The following is a 6,000-nucleotide window of genomic DNA, read 5'->3' as shown; positions in this document are numbered from 1 at the left end:
AAATTAAACTACAGTAATCTCCCCGCAGGAGGCCGACAGACAGGTGAGTGACACAAATTAATTACCTCAAAGACACATGAGTGACACTTGAAATCCTCTAGCTTCTCCAGGCCCAGCAGCAGTCAAGAACTCTGCATAATATTATATAAATTGACAGTTGCAGCTCCATATTTCTTCTTTGAAGTATCAAAAATATGTGTCAGTTGCTTGTGAGCTGACTTGTTCTGGTGACCTAGTTAACAAATACTAAAAACCATTGTGTGCATGCAGCTGAGAAAGCTTGTGAATATTCTCAGAAATGTGAACGAGAACACAAAAACCATCAAAGACTCTCACGGAAGATTGTGATTTAGCTAGATTCATCATTTGAGTCAGCATTGGTCTCACTCTTGACTTAACCAATGAATGCACTCAACAGCTTAAACAAGCAGCCTAGGTGAATGGTTCAGTTTTATTAACATCGAATTGGAACGACAGGAAGGAGAATTTACTGAAATGTAATTGAAAGAAATTTCAGGAATTTCATTGATCAAAAGGTTCTGATCCAATTTTGATTGGTTATGGCTATTTATTCTTATTATTTATATAAAGTTCATAACGACTAAGATATTTTAATTTTTCCAATTAGCCTTCAGTTATAAAACAAAATATCTAAAATGTATTTACAGTATATGTATAAAAATGTTGAATTTAGCAGTAAACTATTTATATTTGCATTAAAATGCATATAATACTGTTTTACTTAATACCATTCAAATAAATCAAATGCTCAAAATGCAGTGGAAATGACACCCCCAAATGCTTAAATTTTACAATAAAATGTGCAGCTATTAAGATGACCAATTAAATGTTTAAATGTAAAATAATTTTATGCTTTTTAATAAAAGCAAACAAATTTTAATAAAACATTCCAATGGGGGGGGGGGGGGGGCATATATTTTGTTAGGACAAAAAAAAAAAAAAAAAAAAAAAACTAAATGCTTAAAAAAGGCTCTTATATAAAGGCTGCATTTGCATTTGATACAAATATGCTTATAAAACCTGTAATATTGCTAAATATTATTGTTATTTCAAAAGTTTCTATTTGATTATATTCTAAAATGTAATTTATTCTTGTGATTGAAAAACTACATTTTCAGCATTATTACTGCAGTCTTCAGTGTCATATGATCCTTCAAAAATCATTCTAATTAGCTGATTTGGTGCTCAAGAAACATTTCTTATTGTTATCAATGTCTAAAACAGTTGTGCTGCTCGTCATTTTGTGTAAACTTTGATACATTTCATTCAGGGTTCTTTAAGGAATAGAAAGTTCAAACGAACATTTATTTCTAAACAGAACTTTTTAGTAACCTCACAAATGTCTTTAACACCACTGATTCTTGCTGCACAAAAGTATTAATATATATTACTGACCCCAAGCCTTTGAATGGTAGTGTATGAACATTTATGAGCAAGTGTGCAAAATCTTGCAATTTCATTCCATTTCCTTATATTCAAATGACAACTTCCTACTTGCTACCTCCAGGAAATGAATGGAGATTTACAAGGCATTCTTAATATCTATGAACATTTGTACTTTGACACATGACAGACCAACACAGATGTACAGGAAACTAATGTTGTTTATTTAAGAATCTTTTTACATGTCAGCCTGGAGAGACAGATTCTCTGCTACTAACCAGACCTGTTGACAGCAGCAGCGATGGCGTTATAAATGCTCGATAACAAACAGAGGAGGAGAAGCAAGCAAAAGACAAAAAAGGGGCCTGCCTGGACAAGACCCCTCGTTCCATGACAGCTTTGTTCAAAGGCTCAGACAGAGCGATGAGGAGGTGCACGCATGCAGAGGTTCTACCCAACGGCTGCTCCCCAACTGAGATATTCACGTCTTCAGAATATCCAAACCACTTTCATCACACATTCAAGACAGACAACAAAGGGAAACAGAACAACGAACAAGTCTTTGTCTGTCTTATAAGGCAAAAACCTTTATCCAATACCCTTAGATAGAACAACAGAACAACAAAAAAATAGTAAAGAAAAGCAAAGGGTACACAAAAAGGCATGCATGAATGAATATTACTGGATCAATAAAAAAATAAAAAATAAAAAATAAAAAAAAAATCAAGAAATTCTTAGCCTACACATAGTGAGAGAGATTAAATTAGGACATAAAACGACAGAAGAAAAGGTCTGTGGTTCTAACCTACATACAGTACTTTATTTCTACAAGTGCAACTGCAGAACGACACTCCAAACATAACAGTCACATTAAAGTAACAGTTCACCCAAAAATTTTGATCTGCTGAAAATGTACTCACCCTCAGGCTAGTTTCTTCATCTGAACAGATTTGGAGAAATTTAGCATTACGATCCTCTGCAGTGAATGGGTGCCGTCAGAATGAGAGTCCAAACAGCTGATAAAAACCATCACACTCCACAAGTAAGCTACACAACTCCAGTTTATCAATTCATGTCTTTTGTGAAGTGAAAAACTGTGCATTTGTAATAATGTAAGACCTCTATTCATAATGCTGTTCTCTCCAGTGAAAAAGTCATCTCATCTGAATCAGGAGAGAAATATGCTTACATGCGAGAACAGCCCAAAACAAATAGGTTTAATTTTCTCACTAGAGGAAGTATTATAATGGATTATCAGGGGTGCAAACTCGTCAGGGGTGAAAAAGGTGACAAACTAAACTAACCCCCTGCCGCAACACACACACACACACACACACACACACACACACACACACACACTACATACCACAGGACTCCCTCTCTGGCCCTGTGACACCCATCCACAAAATACAAAACAAAATACCAAAATATACCTTCATCACACAATATTTTTATCTGGTAAATGGAACTACAAACAATTGAAACAATTTAACAGGTGAAAGTGCAAAATGTTCTATTTAGCAACAAAAAAATTGAAGAAGGTGAGTGGCAAAGTTTGGCTACCTGAAATAGTTAAATGCCAATATAGGTAAAGGCAAGTTAATTCACATAGCACGTCACACACAATGGCAAGTCAAACTGCTTTACAGGAAGAAAATATTACACACTGCAAAAAATGTTTTTCTTACATTTTTTTGTCTTGTTTCCAGTCCAAATATCTAATAATTCTTAAATCAATTTTTTTTTTCAGAAAAAAAAAAAAAATCAAAATAATATTGTTTTCGGTTTGAAATAAGATTATTTTGCTTGTTTTAAGGAAAAACTCACTTAATTTTGACTTTTGTTTCTGAAAACAAGACAATAATTTTTACTTGTCTAGAAAATGCTTCTTGATTGAAGAATTGTTAGATATTTGGACTAGAAACAAGACAAAATCTCTAGTAGGAAAGCATTTTTTGCAGTGCACCATTCAAGGATAAACACCTTTATATGATTAAAAAACATTTCAGCGACAACTACGGTCTACAATCAACAAGGATTGTTGTTAAGATGTTACATGAACTTAGTCAGGGGAAATAAAGCACTGTTTATTTCAGCACTCAAATTTTTGAAGCAGCTGACGGGCTAAACGCGAGGTGTTTCTCCATCTTGAAACAGGCTGACACTTAGCGCTGCCTCCACTTGAGCTGAGTGATACTATACCATTATAATGGCTCGTTTCCACCGAGCGTTATGGGTCAGTACAGTACAGGTCCGAGCACCCTGATCCAGCTTGCGTTTCCACTGCCTTTACTTTATAGGCGTGGTGTAGGCCGGAAAGCAATCGACAATAAAGCGCGACAATAAGCACAACTCCACCACTTTTATGTCAGTTTTAATGAACAATAATTGCCATTATAAAAGTACAAAGTATAAGAGGCTTATATAAGAGGAAATGAAGACAAAAGCAAACAATTCAGTCAAACGTATGCTAAATCAGCGCTGTACTACAGTAAAGTTCAAAATAAATATAAAGTTAAACTTTGTGTTCAGTCAAAACGATATGACCAGGAACAAATAATAGATTCATGAGACCACGAATGCCTGTTAAATATACCCAACACGAATTGTATCTCGTGTTTAATCACTACAGAGACATAAGCGCCAGCGGCAAATGTGGGAAGGACTAGCCGAGCGTAAGGCTGCTCGAGGTGGATACATGAGCACTGAGCACCCGGTGATCGCCTGGAGCTCCGAAATCGGCATAGCAAATTTTCAAATAGGCTGTGTCTTTATAAATAAACTGCAAAATTTGATTTTTAAACGACTACATTCTCGCCTAGAAAACACTTAAAACTACATTTCATGACACAATAACAGTAATATTTTGAAAATTATGCGGGTTTTTGGGCAATGACATTTCCAAGTCCACAATAACGCATATTGAGAAACGGCTTGTCTGTGTGAAAATATAAAATTATAAAATACACTTATTTTTCTTGTGTTTGCGCACTCTGATGTAATAAGCCGAACACAGCAGAGCTAATCAACCAATCAACGTTCTGCAGTGAGTTTAGCTCCACCCTTTTGGTACACAAAATTTGCTGTCCTAGGTACCCCAACGAAAGAGGTACCAAAAAAGTGGTAAGGTATGGTTCGCTATTTTGGTACCATTCACAACTTCTGACAATGGAAATGGACATAATTGCGTACTGTACCGTACCGCTCGGTGGAAATGAGCCATAATATTACTGTACATTAAATGGTATGCTTTACTTGTAGGTCGAACAGTTCTCAAATCGACTTCTAATGTAACGATAATGTAACTTACAATCTTCATATCGATCGCAACTGCAGCCTCACGCAAAACCAAACAAAAACAAAACAGCAGTCTCGCGCGTAATCACCATTTAAACTGGAACACCATAATTTACAGCAAATACAAACGCATTCCGTCCTGCTCTACAGCGAACTTAATTTAGCTAGCTACAAACATGCTAATCTAACCACCAACATAGTCCAATTACTTCAAAAATAAATTGCTTATCGTTAGCTAGCCCCCCCCCCCCCCCCCCCCCCCAGTTTGCACCCCTGATTATGGTCAGAAGCAACAATTTAAAGTTAAAACGCCTTATCAGTTGTTTGGCCTCTCATTTTGATGGCACCCATTCACTGCAGAGGATCCATTGGTGAGCAAGTGATATAATGCTAAATTTCTCTTAATCTGTTCCAAAGAAGAAACAACCTCATCTACATCTTTAATGGCCTGAGTACATTTTTTGTAAATTTTCATTTTTGGGTAAACCATTACTTTAGAAAACAATGAAGCTATGTGGGGGAGTGGGAAACATAATATAAATAACAATTTTGACTTTTAGGACAAGCCTGCAGTTATGGCACAGAGCAATGCTTGTACATCGGGGCAAACGAAGCAGCTGTTCCTGTGCTTAAGGCTATAACTGCCCAATCAAAATCCCTAACTGGTCATCTTACCGGAATCGTGATTGGCTCACACATCTAACTGCCTGTGTGACAAACACTTACAGTTGATCCCATGAAATTTCAGTCAGGTTTAAGGAAGTGCCCCATTTATATTTCTGGGCAATGCATAACATTTGCAAAGCCAAGCGTTGGATGAACAATGGATCGTGGCAAGACTTATTTTCACACTAAAGATGTGCACATCATCTAGCAGTATTTAATTTCAGCTGGATTGGGTAGGTGGCGTCCTCCCTTCAAGTAAGCTCTTGGCAGCATGTGACAGAGTATAGACAATGATATGAAGACATTTTTTTAAAAGCAGCTCACACTATAGTCACAGAATTACAGATCATCTGACAGCACAGGGCAGCTGAGCGTTAAGGGTACATGAAATATGTTTGCGGTCAAATTGCTTTGGTATAATTGGTCAGAATCAGCCGTTTCTATGACGCAAGGCCATGACACTCCTGTGGCACATGTACACCATCACATTAAAGCAGTTCAATACACTGAAAGGTCACCAGTACGAAGGGAAGCTAAATTTCAGAAGAAAATGTGCAAAATCAGATATAAAGCCATGCTGAACTGTGAATTCATTGAGGTGAACGATTACCCAGGGGAATCAGATGACTTTTT

Source organism: Barbus barbus (genome assembly GCF_936440315.1).
Source record: "Barbus barbus genome assembly, chromosome: 22".
Classification (NCBI taxonomy): domain Eukaryota; kingdom Metazoa; phylum Chordata; class Actinopteri; order Cypriniformes; family Cyprinidae; genus Barbus; species Barbus barbus.
The sequence above is the reverse complement of the archived record's forward strand: the minus strand, read 5'-3'. Positions refer to the sequence as shown.